Source organism: Mastigoproctus giganteus, chromosome 6, assembly GCF_048544385.1.
Source record: "Mastigoproctus giganteus isolate SK-2022 chromosome 6, ASM4854438v1, whole genome shotgun sequence".
NCBI lineage: Eukaryota > Metazoa > Arthropoda > Arachnida > Uropygi > Thelyphonidae > Mastigoproctus > Mastigoproctus giganteus.
The window spans coordinates 130,488,269-130,503,545 of record NC_143580.1 but is presented as its reverse complement, the minus strand read 5'-3'; the positions used below and the strand labels follow the sequence as shown (position 1 = coordinate 130,503,545).

Below are 15,277 nucleotides of genomic sequence, written 5' to 3'. Positions count from 1 at the left end.
GTAAATGGAGGCAAAGGCGCTTCTTTTCAGCAATCAAGTTATTAGTGGGATCAGTGTGTGTTCCATTAACGTCACCGATGTGCCTTTTGATAGTTGGTAGAGGAGCCCGGAACGTATCACCTCCAGTTCCAAAGGAAGGGCGCCTGCCAGCACCTGAAGGGTACGGGTGCTGACAGTACGGTAGGCACTGGTAATGGTGAGGAGGATAAATCTTTGAATAGTTTTGAGCTTCTTTCTGTTTACTGCTATTTTTGCTCTCGGATACCATATCACTGCAGCGTATGTAATCGCCGGTAGAAATACTGCTTTGTAGGACAGCGAGAGAATGCGGCGGTTGAGGCCCCAATCCTGACGCGTAACTCTGGCGACAAGGGAGTATAGTTCCTAAACTTTGTCTGCAGGTGTTTCAAATGTGGGAGGAATGTAAGTCCTGAGTCCAGAATGTGTGAAACCATATGTTAAACAAACAAACATTAGCATTAGCATTAGTAGAGGCATATGATGCAAGAAAACAAGCAGCATCAGCCAAAAAAAAAAAAAAAAAAAACTTACTTCCACTTCATCTCTCCGTTCGTTCGAAATACCTGTCCAGCTGAGCCTTAAAATTATTTAGGCTACAACTTCAACAACAAGGGATGAAAGTCTGTTCCACCAACCAACTAGCCGCTGGCTAAAGGCAAATTTCCGCACATCTATCCTACATCTGTCTTTCCTCAATTTGAATTTATGCCCTCTCAGGTGATTATTCTGAGCAAGAGGAAGAATCCCATCAGCATTGAGCATGCTCAAACCATTCAAAGATTTATACACCTCTATCAGATCACCTTGCTGGTGCCTAGTCTCCAGACACTGTAATTCGCAAAACTGAAGCATTTCTTCATGTAAGAGCAACCCTTTGTTCCATTCACTAATCTTGTTGCCCTTCTCTGTACTCGTTCCAGCAGCTCTACATCCTACTTGAAATGAGGCCTCCAGACCTGTATACAGTACTCTAGGTGTGGCCTGACCATTGCCTAATACAAGGGAATAATCACCTCCTTATCCCTGCTAGAAAAATTCCTGTATATCATTGATAATACAACATGAGCTACTTTTGCCGCCCGGCTGCACTGCTCAGAGAACTTCATATCTGCCTGCACAATAACCCCCAAGTCCTTTTAATTCTCTACCACTGTCAGTGTAGTAACACAGAGTTGATACTTTGCTCCGGGGTTGCTGTTTTCCCTATGTAGTACTTTACATTTGGCAATATTAAATTTCATTTGCCACCTCTGAGCCCATCTGCTCAACCTTTCCAGAACCTCTTGCAGCAGCAGCAGCAGCATAGCGTCAGTAGTGTCCTTAGCAACCCTGCCAACCTTTGTATCGTCTGCAAACTTGGACATGCTCAAACTCACAGGTCTATAATTACTTGTGTCAGACTTTGATCCTTCTTTGTGAGTTGGGAACGTACATGTAGAAGTCACTGTAGTAGAAGTTAAACGTAGAAGTCACTGGGCCTATGTTCGAGTTGTAGCTTTAATGATAAAGTCAGGAAAAAAGATACGCTCTTTGATGACAAGCTGATATGACTCAGTAGTTTAGTTAATGTGAACCAAAATTAGTATGGAACTGGGATAGGAACAGACGCTCATGCCCTTGCATAACTTCCAGAATGTGGTAAAAAATATTTTAATGATAGCGAAATGCATATGAATGAATATAGTTTTGTATATACAGGGTGATTCACTACCAGTACGACAAACATTCAGGAGGTGTAGGGGGCACAAAGACGAATCGGAATCACATAGCATTGCAGGCTCCGAAATGCTTTCGTTCATGCAGTAGAGGACGTTGAACGGGAGGTCGCGTGAACCGCGATTCCGCTGGAAATCAGCATTTGCGAACCGTTTCTGTTGAAGAAACCAAGTAGCAAAAGTCCTCCGGAGTGGGTAATCCGCAGGCTCCAATGATTGGACGCGTTGCAGATGGTATGAACTCATTTGGTTTGTTGACAGTATCCTCCATACAGTGGATTGGGAAATATCCAATCGTTAGCCTATCGCTCGAGTACTCGTACTCGGATTGCCTTCTGCAAGACGTAGGTCATTCTTCTCATTGTCTGGCGTCCTCGTCCTTTCCCTCTCGATTCATGGTACCTCTCGTGAAACAACCAGTCTCACGTAACCTTCTGTGCATACGTGCGAAAATCGTATGATGAGGATCACGCCTGTGCCGGAAACGTTCCTGGTACAAGCGCAGAGCGGCGCACCCGTTACAGTCCGCAGCTCCATACGCGAGGTGCGTGTCGCCAGTTCAACGTTTGAATATCGTCCATCATACTGCCTCGGGAACCGGTTCGCAAATGCTGACTTCCAGCGGGATCGCTGTTCACGCGACCTCCCGTTCAACGTCCTCTACCGCATGACGAAGGTATTTCGGACCTTGCCATGCTATGTGATTCCGATTCGTCTTTGTGCCCCCTACACCTCCTGCAAGTTTGTCGCACTGGTAGTGAATCACCCTGTATATTAGTGTAACTATTGGTATTAATAAAATGATTGAAGGAAGCAAGGCTGTTGCTCATTCATTATAATAATTTTTAGATTTTTTAAAATTTTATTCAAATTGCTCCCTTTCACAACACTAGAAATGTAGTTTTTCCAACCACATATATACAGTGTATATGAATTCCAATATTTATTGTAATTGCAACGTTTAATTACTCCCTGATAGTAGGAAAATTTCCCTACATTTATTTCGAACTATTCTTTTGAAGTTTTAATTGGTTTCCATTTTTGTGTGTAAACAGGGTTCTGTTTTCACAGATTACAAAAAATGTAATATAATATAAAAAAAATCTAATGAATATAATACAATAAAGGAACAAATAGTCTCAATATTGGTTTAGAGCAAAATTATTCCCTTACACTAATTGAAATAAAATGGGGAGTCAGAAAGAGAACAGGGAATCTTTGGAATACTAGTTTCAGGAATTGTAAAACTGGGTATTGTGTTGAGGTGGGAGTGTAATGTTTTTTTTTTTTTTTTTTTTAAAACTTCTAAGCTCGTATTGATGTTCGTTATTATTGTAATATTATGTACTTTTATTTACAAGATTTTATCATGTTTACTTTTGTTATTAATGAATACTAATTTTTATCAAATGTATTCAAGAAAATCTACAGTATGAATGTAATCTACAATCCAGAATAGAATTTTCACGAATTATATAATATACATAGTTTTATTTTATATATTTTTTTATTTCGCTTTCAGATTTTATAACCGAAACAAGCTGAGTCTTTGAGTGAAACTCACCAATTTTTAAACGGGGTTTTTACCACAGGGAAGTAAGATATGTTTTCACCTTTGTGTAAAGGTGAAAACATGGTTTGTGCTATTGTTCGGGTAATTGCATTTTTTTTTTTTTTTTTTAGAATATAGGGTAAAAGTAGTGCATTTATGAGGTGAGTTGTTCATGATGCAAGTTTTGTAGTGAGTAATCGTAAGATACTACGGTTTACTTAGGGGTAGGCCGTAAAACAACAGAACAGATAAACCTTAACACAAATTGTATTCATTTGTTGATCACATGTAGCTTCTGTAATAAATACCAAGAGCAGTGTGACCATTTTTACACCCGTATGGATGTAAAAATGGTTAAAAAGATATGCAACCACATGAAAAGGGGCTATAAATTATTGTATAGCCTCTTTTCATGTGTTGCATATAACCTCCATGGTTAGTGTTAGTTCAGGTGTTTATCCACCCCCTCCCCCTTGCCACTGTTTCAAAATCGAGAACTCATTTTCCTATTTTAAAGCAGCGGGAAGTGGGGGGAATAAACACCCTAAGACTGAGGCAGTCTGGAGGGGGCGGGAACCTATTTTAAAGATCGGTGAAGATATTTATGCAGCAAAATCAGTGGTTTGTTTTCCTCTTGGAGTGGATCAGTTCTGCCCATTTCTGTCAGTTGATAGACAATTTTTTTTTAGGTTGTGGAGATATTTTCTCTTGAGGAGTAAGAATCCACTGACAGAAAGGACCCATAGTTGACTTCTGCTGTTCCCATGAGATTGTTAATGCCCCCATTAGCTTTAAAAACTATATGATACTGGTTGTTCCCCTCTACCCCTCCATGGTTGTGGATGACCTAGCAGTATGGTAGTTTTGCTACTGTGTGGGTTGGAGCTACTCAAATTTTTGAGCTGGTTCTTCTCATTTCAGTGATTGCAGTGATTTCAAAATGCCATCAGTCAAGGGGAGCACTGTTATCCTCCATTTAAACTAGTAGTGGCATCCCAATTGTTTCAAAGATAGTGGTGGGTCCTTGACACATGACTCACGAGTAGTGTTTTAAATCTGTCAGTCTCTTCCATTTTTCTGACTTAAAAACTGTGAAGTTCTTGAACTGTTAAATGTGCACATGCATATATTTCTGCTGTTTTTTCCATGGTCATTGTGTGTTTAATACTTTTTAAAATGTATATATATTTATATGTTATGAGTCTTTTCTGTATGTATGCAATTTTTGGGTATCTCTACTAGCCTATCCTGCAACTTGCTGCTAAGACATTTTATTATGTGTATATGCTCATTTTGTGCACACGTTGTGGTCACGGGCAAATGTATAGCAGTTTATTTAACAGTAGACAAGATTGACAAAGGAATTAGGATAGAAATAGACACTCTTGCCTGCACATAAGCTAATAGCCCAGAGTGTGGAAAAAAAAATTAGTTGGAGGAAAGTGAACAGTATATGAATAAAAGAACACACCCCAATGGATGCAAATCGGGTTAAGAAAAGGAGGAATTATCTCTACGATGTCTTGTAGAACACTTCAGTGCTGTTACTCTCTGTTGTTGAATCAACTATACAAATAGTTTACATGTATTTCACACCCTCAGACAAAATCAACGATCCAATGCACCACTCAATCGGAGGCCTGCAGACCCCAAGTGTGACCCCAAAATACATTGAATCTATTAAATGAATGAAGAATAAAAAGTTAGGTTATCTGGGAGTGTTTCCTTCCCTTCCATGCTAGTGGTGGCCCTAGATATTGTAGATATGTGGATCAGTAAATGGTTGTATGTATACAAATATATTTTCTTGTTCCTGGATTAATGAATCTTATAATAATCTCATACTTAAAGATTATCGTTTAATTATCTTACAGTTATGGGCAAATAGTTGTATGTGTACTAATATAACTATTCCATTACTAATTATACTATCTTATAATTTTAATCTTTAATATATCTTATAATTATCTGATGTGTTTAAGTAACTAGCTGATGTATGTGAAACAGTATCTCATTAGTATGCCACCCCATTTCATATAGTATAATGAAATGGGGTGGCATAATTTATATGCAGCTTATAACATTTCAATAATTTCCTTTTCCTGTTTATATACCTTTGTTGGTTAGCCTACAAAATCTAAATACCAACTTGAAATCTAATATATATACAGTAAAATCTTGATAATACAAACTTGTATTTTACGAAGTACTCATTTATATGAAGCACATACCATTCTCCTGCAAAAGGATAGACTTTTCTATGTAAATATATTCATTTATTACAGTTAATATGTATTACAAAGTTATTTTTCACCCTGTGAGAAATAAATATTGTCATTTTGTATGTTTAATACAAATCTTGGAAGAGTTGTCGGATTATTGCCTCTTGCCTCCTCCCGGCTTCCTACTTCCCGAAGGATGGCACTGACTTGTTAGAAATTAGTTTTGTGTAAACAAAAGCAGTTTATGTTATCTACAACGTCAAGTGCATTCTGAAAAACATCATTCTGAAGGATGAGTTGTTAAATTAGCAAAAGAATAAAAAGTTTTTCTAAGTTGTTTACATGTATTCCCTCGCTCTCCATGGGAATAAGGTCAGTTGCTATTGTTACCCCAGTTCAAAGAGTCTTCTGTTTTATACAGCAGTCTATTTTTTGTGCCATTTTGTCTGAGCCGATGTCTTTTTTGGAACTTGTATCTTTAAATTAATTTAAAATTTGTTTATATTAAATCTTATAAAGCAGTGTTATGGCAACAAAACGTAAATAGATGGAATTAAGCTTGGAAATTAAACTAAAAATTATACAAGAGGCTGATAGGATGGAAAGAAGCAAAACAGACATTGCAAAGGATTACAACATCCCTTTACCTACTTTACCTACAATACTGAAAAACCAAAAAAGACTTGAAGTGCGTGACATTGGAGCAGCGATGAAAAACAGGAAATGAATTTGTGATGCAAAACATGAGGAGCTTGAAACAAAACTTTTCGTGTGGTACCGACAAATGGCGTGCACCTATTTTGCCAATATCAGATCCGATTTTGCAAGAAAAGGCAAATTATCTAGCTCAGCAACATGGGATTAGTGACTTCATATGCAGCAGTGGCTGGCTCCAAAGATTTAAAGACAGGAATAACTTGATTTCATGAAATGTTTGCGGTGAGTCTGGATTACTCAACAAAGAAAAGGCTACAGACTCTTTGTGTTCTGTATGGTCCATTCTTGAAAAATATTAGGCAAAGGATATTTTTAATCTTGACGAGACAGGTTTATTTTATAATTTGATGCCAAACAAAACATTTGCTGTTTGAGGAGAGTCTTTCATGGCAGGAAGTTTAGTGAACAAAGACTCACAGTTCTGTTATGCTGCAATTCAGATGGCAGTACAAAACTACGCCCACTTGTGATTGGTAAGTTTTCTAAGCCAAGATGATTATGAGGCGAATAGAAGTGCTTGGCTTACAGTCAAAATTTTTCAGTCTTGTTTATCAAAAGTGGACAGAATGGCTTCAGAAAAAGGAACATTTTGATGATTTTAGATCATTGTTTTTACCCTCCAATACCACCAGTTTAATGCAATCAATGGATTGCATTATTTATAACCTCAAGAGAGCATACAGAGCCACCTGATAAGGTACTTGATATGCAACGTAGGAGGAGGAGGGAACGAATTACAGCCAAATTGGAATGTCTTGGATGCTATCCGTAATCTTGTTATTGCTTGAGACAGTATTATATCAAGTGTAATAATCAACTGCTTCAGAAAGAGTGGCTTTGGAGAGAACATCATCAAAAAACATGGTCTAGCAGATAAATGTGATAGCAACATTGAGGAATGGAGGAATTTTAAGGAGGATTTTGTTGGCAAATTTGAAGAGTTTCTGAAGGTGGATGATGAAGTTGCTACCACTGCAATGCCAACACCAGAAGAGCTGCAGAGCACTAAACAAAACGATGCTTTTGTTACCAACGAAAGTGAAGGAGCACGTACACTGCCATCAAAGAAGTTGCCCAAATGCATTGAACATAACAGAGAATGTATTGGCCTGCAGTAATGTTGATAAAGAAACAACTATTGCATTTGATAATGTCTGTGCTCTAGTTAAAAATGCATATAGGACAAAAACTGTGTAAACAACATTGGATTCTTTCTTTAAATTAGATTAATTTATTAAAAAGTTAGTGGTTTGTGTGGCTCCTTTTATATTAAAGGAGCCACACAAAGAGGGTGTACATATTTTGATATATATAATATTTTAACGTGATACTAAAATATTATATATATCAAAATATGTACACCGAATTCTGTTTTTGCACAAACTATTTTTACACGAATTTGATTTAACACGAATTCAAAATAAATATTTCATTCTCTTTTTACACGAGTCATTTTGATTTAACACGATTTCTGTGAATTTTTTTTTTGCCTAAATTCTAAGAAAATTTTTTTTTTATTTGTGGCATATTAGTATCATTTCTATATTACACGCACCAATAGATTGTATAACAGCTAGTGTGTGCGTTTTGAAATGCATGCTTTTGTTTACCAATGTGTATGTCTAGGTATCATCAACGTTTTTATTGAATTTGGTGCACATCTATGGTATTCGTGCATTGTATCTTCGGAAGACATTTAATAGTAAGCTCTATTTCAAAGTGAAAGAATCTTTAGTGAAATTTGTGCACATATAAATTTATTAATTTTGCCGATAGTCAATAAATTGAAGTTTACAAATTTTTCATACCTTTTTTTTTTTATTAATTATAACTGAGGTATTTTTCTGTAGCCGTTATATAATGTTGAATAATTTGCCTATTACCAAAATGAAAAGGAAAGCAATTTCTTCGGAACTTAAAATTCAAATTTTAGATCGTCTTGCAACTGGACAAGGGGCTACATCTGTAGGAAAGCATTTTGGTACACATGAAGCTACTGTAAGAACTACATGTGTGTATTAAGAAAAATGAAGCTGCAATTATGAAGTCGGTATGTTCTGGAACAAAAGTAAGTGTTAATTCATCATCATATTCAAGAGATATTGTCAAGGAAAAAATGGAAAAGACTCTGGTAATATGGATAGAAGATCAGTCACAAAAAAGAGTAACGTAGATGGAAATGCCATCAAGCAAACAGTACTAAGAATTTACAGACAGATTAAAGAAAAGGAGCCAAGCACTTCATCTCAGTTAAACAGAAAGTATGAATTTTGCGAGTACAGATTGGATGACAGAGTTTCTTAAAAGGAACGCTCTTCATAATATAAAAATTAAAGGTGAAACTGCATCTGCTGATGAATCGGCTGCTAAAGTATTCCCGCAAGAACTTGCAAAAATTATTGAAGATGGAGGATACACTCCTGATCAAGTGTGGAATGCAGATGAAACTGGTTTCTTCTGGAAACGAATGCCGAACAGAAAGTATGTAGCCAAATCACAGAAAACTGCTGGTGGTTTTAAGGTAGCTAAGGATCGTGTGACCTTATTATTTTCCTCCAACGCTTCAGGAGATCGTATGTTGAAACCACTGCTGGTAAATCAAGTCCTAAACCCACGTTCGATGAAAGGTGTAGATATCAATAAACTGCCTGCTCACTGGATGGCAAACAAGAAGGCCTGGGTGATTGTTTGTTTGTTATTTGGTTTTTAGGAGCATTAGCAACTAAGGCCATATTGCTTCGGGATATGTGGTGGTCATTCCCTGACCTTTCTGCATCCTCCGTATTTGGTGGTGACGGGCTCGAACCCTGGTCTAATCAAGAAGCGTGTGCTACGCACTGCTGCTCCTTCCCACCTGGCTACTCAGGCGCCAACCTGGGTGACCACTGCTGTCTTTACAGAATGGTTCGACAAATGTTTCGTCCCAGAAGTCAGACGTTATATGAATTTGAAAGGTCTCGAATTTAAAGTTCTTCTGATTCTTGACAATGCACCCAGCCATCCTGTCTTGGAACACCCGAACGTACAAATTTTATTTTTTTGTCACCTAATACTACATCTTTGATACAACTGCTAGACCAAGGTATAATTGTGACAATTAAAACATACTACGTAAAACAAACATTCCAACACGTTGTGGACAAACTGAATGATGAAACACTATCATTGATGTGTGGAAGAAATTCTCAATTATGGATTGTATCAATCAAGTTGAATTAGCGTTAACTGAATTAAAACCAGCAACTTTAAATGCATGTTGGAAAGCGGTTTGGCCACAATGTGTAAAAAGCAAAGATCCCATCATCCCTAATACGACCGGATTTCCCAACATCATTCCAGTGGCACACAAAATTGGTGGAGAAGGATTCGATGATCTATCGTTTGAAGATATTGATGAATTGTTAACCGACAAAGCGCTAAGCGAAGATGAAATATTAGAGGTTGTCCTTGGGACTCCTTATCCCACAGAACGTAGTGATAATGAAGAAAATGATGCTGTTCTAAATACAGATTTAATAAAAGGTCTGGAACTGGCCATAAAATTAGGTAATCATTTTGTCAAACATGACCCTAACGAGGAACGCACTGGGAAATTTCAACATGAACTGAAGTTGTCGACAGCCTCTTACAGAGAATTATTTAACGGCCTAACCAAAACACGAACACAACGATCAATAACTGAATTCGTTCGTAAAACCGGTGAAACCTCAGCACCAGAGGAGACTCGTGCTGATTTTGCTCAAGAGATCACAGAAAGAATTTCATTAATAGAGGAAGAAGACGATGTATGCGCCGTTTATTATCAGAAAGTGAAAATGAATAAAATCTTTTTATGTGTAAAAAGATTTTTTTTGTTCATGAAGAATTTTTTTCATTTCATATGCATACAAATTTACTTTAATACATTTTCATTACATGTGTATTTTGTTGAAATGAAATAAAATAATAAGCTTAAAATGAAAATTTTTATGTGGGTTTTTTTTTTTTTTTTTTATTATTTTTACTGATTTTTTTAAATCCGGAACCAATCTTCTTTTCTTCCATAAATACAATGTCTTTTTTTACACGAATTTTTTTTACACGTATTTTTCAGGAACGTATCTATCGTGTAAAAACAGAATTAGGTGTACTGTACAATATTTTCATTTCCGTTAATTGCTTTTTCTTAGTTTATCTTACAAATAGAATAATCTTTAAAAAATATGTTATTCCTATTGCTTGTATTGTTAGACAAGGCTTTCGTTTTTATTTTATTTTTATTATTTTATTTTATTGATTTAAATTAATTTATTTTTGATATTATTATTTATTATTATTCTTAGATACATAATATGTACCAAAAAAAAATAAAATAAATAAAAAAATAAATGGTAAAATTTTGATACTTTTGTTGGGGGGGGGGGCTCATTACTACAAACCTCGTTATTATAAAATGTGAAAATTTAAGTCCCTTGAACGAGATTCGACTGTGTGTGTGTGTGTGTGTATTCTGTTCTTACTGAAGACTATATATGTATATTAGTCAAATTTATTTTATGGTATCTATCTGTGGGGAATTAGGTGCATAAGGACCAAACTAACAAGTTAGTAAAAGTAAACTAGCTTTAGCCTGGAAGGCCAATATATGTGAATATAATACACATATATTGGAAGTTATGCCGTGTATTGGAAAATACACGGCATAACTTCAGGAATGAGTTCCTCATATGTAGACAATAAAAATAATTTTTATCGACATAGTTCCGACTGCTTGGTTTCCGAGTTTTGAAGGTCTGTCTATGACACTTAACTGTTCACATCACCTTATAGTAATTGTTCAAAATGTCCACCTTCTGCCTGAATACAGTCCTCACATCGACATCTCATGGACTCGTGAAGACGATGCCAAATTCCTGGTATTTTTCTTATCGTCTCACAACCTGCCATAATTCAATTGCGGAGAGTTTCCACATCAGCTACCAGAGTTGAATACACCAATGACTTTAAATGGCCCCACAAGAAGAAATCTAGTGGGTTTAAATCAGTTGAGTGTGGAGGCCAGGCAGTTGGTCCACCGCAGGAAACCGATCAGGAAACCTTCGATTCAGGTAATTGTGGGCTAGGTGGCTGAAATGTGTGGGAGCGCCATTGTGCACGAAGTGTGCTTGTTGACGAATGATCAGTGGCATGTCGTCCGAGAAATCAGGCATGTTGTTTTCCAGAAAGTTTCTGTATGCCTGCCCTGTGAGTTTGTTTGGAAGTACATGGGGCCCAAATAACTTATCACCAAAAACACCTGCCCAGATGTTGAGGCTGAATTGCTGTTGTTGATGTGATGAAAAAATTGCATGTGGGTTTCCTCAGCCCATACATGCTGACTGTGAAAGTTTTGGATTCCATCTTGTGTGAACTGTGCTTCATCTTTTAATATCACTAAGGTAGGAAAGTGAGGAGTTGTACCACACTAGCATTAGCATTAGCATTAGTAGAGGCATTTGATGCAAGAAAGCAAGCTTATGCAGCATCAGCCAAAAAAAAAAAAAAAAAAAAGTAACATAAATAAATAAAAATAACCACTTCCACTTCACCCCTCTGTTCGTTCGAAATACCTGTCCAGCTGAGCCTTAAACTTATTTAGGCTATCAACTTCCACGACAAGGGATGGAAGTCTGTTCCACCCACCAACCACCTGCTGGCTAAAGGCAAATTTCCGCACATCTATCCTACATCTGTCTTTCCTCAATTTGAATTTATGCCCTCTCAGGTGATTTTTCTGAGCTAGAGGAAGAATCCCATCAGCATTGAGCATGCTCAAACCATTCAAGGCTTTGTACACCTCTATCAGATCACCCCGCTGGTGCCTAGTTTCCAGACACTGTAATTTGCAAAACTTAAGCCTTTCTTCGTAAGAGAACCCCTTTGTCCCATTCACCAATCTAGTTGCCCTTCTCTGTACTCGTTCCAGCAGCTCTACATCCTTCCTGAAATGAAGCCTCCAGGCCTGTATACAGTACTCTAGGTGTGGCCTGACCATTGCCTTATACAAGGGAATAATCACCTCCTTATCCCTGCTAGAAAAATTCCTATATATCATTGACAATACACCATGAGCTACTCTTGCAGCTCGTCTGCACTGCTCAGAGAACTTCATATCTGCCTGCACCACCACCCCCAGGTCCCTTTCATTCTCTACCACTGTCAGTGTAGTACCACAGAGTTGATACGTTGCTCTGGGGTTGCTGTTTCCCATATGTAGTACTTTACATTTGTCAATGTTAAACTTCATTTGCCACCTCGAAGACCATCTGCTCAACCTTTCCAAATCCTGTTGCAGCAGCATAGTGTCAGTAGTGTCCTTGACAACCCTGCCAACCTTCGTATCGTCTGCAAACTTGGACATTAAGCCTGATATACCATCATCAATATCATTTATAAATACAGAAAACAATAAAGGCCCCAATACTGAACCCTGAGGGACTCCACTAATAACATTAGTCCACGATGAGCAGTGTCCATTGATTACCACTCTCTGTCTTCTCCCCCTCAACCACCCCTTTATCCATAGCAGCAACTTGCCTCCAATGCCACACTGCTCCAATTTGTGCAGCAGTCTTCCATGTGCAACAGTATCAAAAGCCTTTCTAAGATCCAAGTATATAATATCAAAGTTATTCCCTGCATCCAGTTCTTTTGTGACTGCATCATAGTATCCAATCAAATTGGTCAGGCAAGACTTCCCCTTAACAAAACCATGCTGTGTCCTAGCTATAACTGAAGTCTTGTCTAGATGATCCTGCAGTGCTTCTTTCACCAGTGCCTCCATTAATTTTCCGGGAACAGAAGTTAAACTCACAGGTCTATAATTACTTGTGTCAGCCTTTGATCCCCCTTTGTGAATTGGGGTCACATTTGCACTTCTCCAGTCAATGGGTACCTCCCCTGAGTCCAAGGAAGCTCTCATAATTATGGCTAAGGGTTTGCTTACCTCCTTTGCTGCCTCCTTTAATATAACTGGATAGATCCCATCCACCCCAGGTGCCTTTCTTGTGTTTATCTTCAACAATTTCTCCTCCACTTTGCTCTCAGTTATTACAAGATTCTCTAGCTTACTGCTAGAGTTGAATACACCTCTGGCATTCCCCTCGCTGAATAACTCCTCATGTGTGAATGTCGATGCAAAATATTCATTTAGTTTGTTAGCTACCCGAGCAGGGTCATCAACAGTTGACCCATCGATCTCAAGTGGACCAATCTGATTCATCCCCTTCCTTCTAGAGTTTACATAAGTAAAGAACTCTTTGCTGTTTTTCTTCGCATCCCTTGCCAAGGATCTCTCGTAATCTGCCTTCGCCTGCCTAACCTCCTTTGTAACTTGGTTACAGATCAACTTGTATCTATCATAGGCGTCCGTGTCACGTGTTAATTTGTATGTATCCCATTCATTTTTCTTCTCTGCCATATGCCTCATTAGTTCATCTGACAACCATTTAGGCCTAAACCTTGAACAATATTTCTTAGTTGGTATGTAAAGCCTAGTAGCTTCCACGATAAGTTCTTTGAATGCTTCCCATTTTGAATTTGCTGTTGGCAATATCATCAGTTGATCCCACTGCATAGAATTTAAATACTGTCTCAGTCCATTGTAGTCGCCTTTACGAAAGCAATACCCCTTCCCTTTACCCCTAATGGTAGTTACCTCTTTGAGTAACTCCCACTTCAGCACACTGTGATCACTGCCACCAAGTGGTTCATTTATCTGCAGATTCTTAATGCATGAAGAATCACTACTGATAATCAAATCAAGAGTATTACTCCCTCTAGTTGCCTCCCGAACATGCTGATGTAGAAAACAATCATCCAATAAATCCACAAAAGCCTTGCTACTGTGTGAGTGACCAGCCCCCAATTTCCAGTCAATATCTGGGAAATTAAAATCCCCCATTATAAGACTCTCTGATTTACTGGCCCACTCTATTTCTCCGAACAGTTTCTTATTATACTCATCAGAGTCATTAGGCCTATAGCACACTCCTACTCTCAATTTTGATCTCCCAATGCTTATGTCACACCAAACTGACTCGACACTGCACTGTCCAGCGATGTCGACTGGCTTCACTTCCTTGGATTTTATGTGTTTTTTAACTAATAGCATAACCCCTCCTCCCTTCCTATCCTGTCTATCCTTTCTGTAGACATTGTACTCCCCAAATTCCAGTTCTGCATTTCTTATATCTGTGTGACACCACGTCTCTGAAATCCCCACAATATCTGCCTTTGACGTTTTGAGCAATACCTCAAATTCATCAAATTTATTTACTAAACTCCTAGCATTGGTGTACACACAAGTATACATGCACCTGTTCTTTTTCTTAGCTACCCTAACACAACCCATGTGTTTACTTGTACCCCAATGATTCCCAGCAGTCTCTGAAATATCCTGCATCTTATTTTCCAGGCTGCGGCTCATTCCAATAGAAGCAGTGCAAGAATCACTTTCACCTCTGCCAGTGGTGAAAGTGATTAGTCCTTGAAAGTGATTAGTCCAGTGGTGAAAGTGATTAGTCTATTAGTCCTTGTATCCCCCCAATCTAGCAGTTTTCCGACCCACCTAACATTGCCTCGATAGCATCAGCAAACATTCTTGCACCCTTTCTATTTACGTGTATCCCATCCCAACTACTGCAAGAACCACTGGCAGAACATTACTCGCGCAGGGTAATCTGCTGGTGACAAGACCTGTACCTGTTGCAAATGGTAAGGATACAGCTGGTATTCTTGTAACTCTCTCCAAATAGTCGAACGTTGAACAGCCAATTGCATTGCTGTTCTGCATGTGCTGATTCCAGGAATGGCATGCACAACATCCAAAATCTCCTCCTCTACTTCAGGAGTCGTAGATCTTGGTCGTCCTAGCACGAGGTGTAAAGGTCCCATGTTCACAAAGGCGGCGATGGATACCTTCAAACATTTTTCTGTCTGGACATCTTCATTCTGGGAACCTTTCATGGTACAAATGACGAGCCTCCAGAGCATTGCTGTCCGCCAAACTGTATATAAAGTGCATATCTGCT

The 15,277-nt window shown here is 38.2% G+C and overlaps 1 protein-coding gene across 1 annotated transcript in view; it reads left to right on the top strand.

Annotated features, from left to right (window-relative positions):
• The first annotated feature begins 2,933 nt into the window (after nucleotides 1-2,933).
• The window catches only part of LOC150084577 (uncharacterized), a 316,151-nt gene continuing 303,807 nt past the window's right edge, over nucleotides 2,934-15,277 (top strand). The window contains exon 1 of the mRNA XM_090376290.1: nucleotides 2,934-3,000. The gene's annotated coding sequence lies outside the window, so the exon portion shown is untranslated. The remainder of the gene's footprint in view (nucleotides 3,001-15,277) is intronic.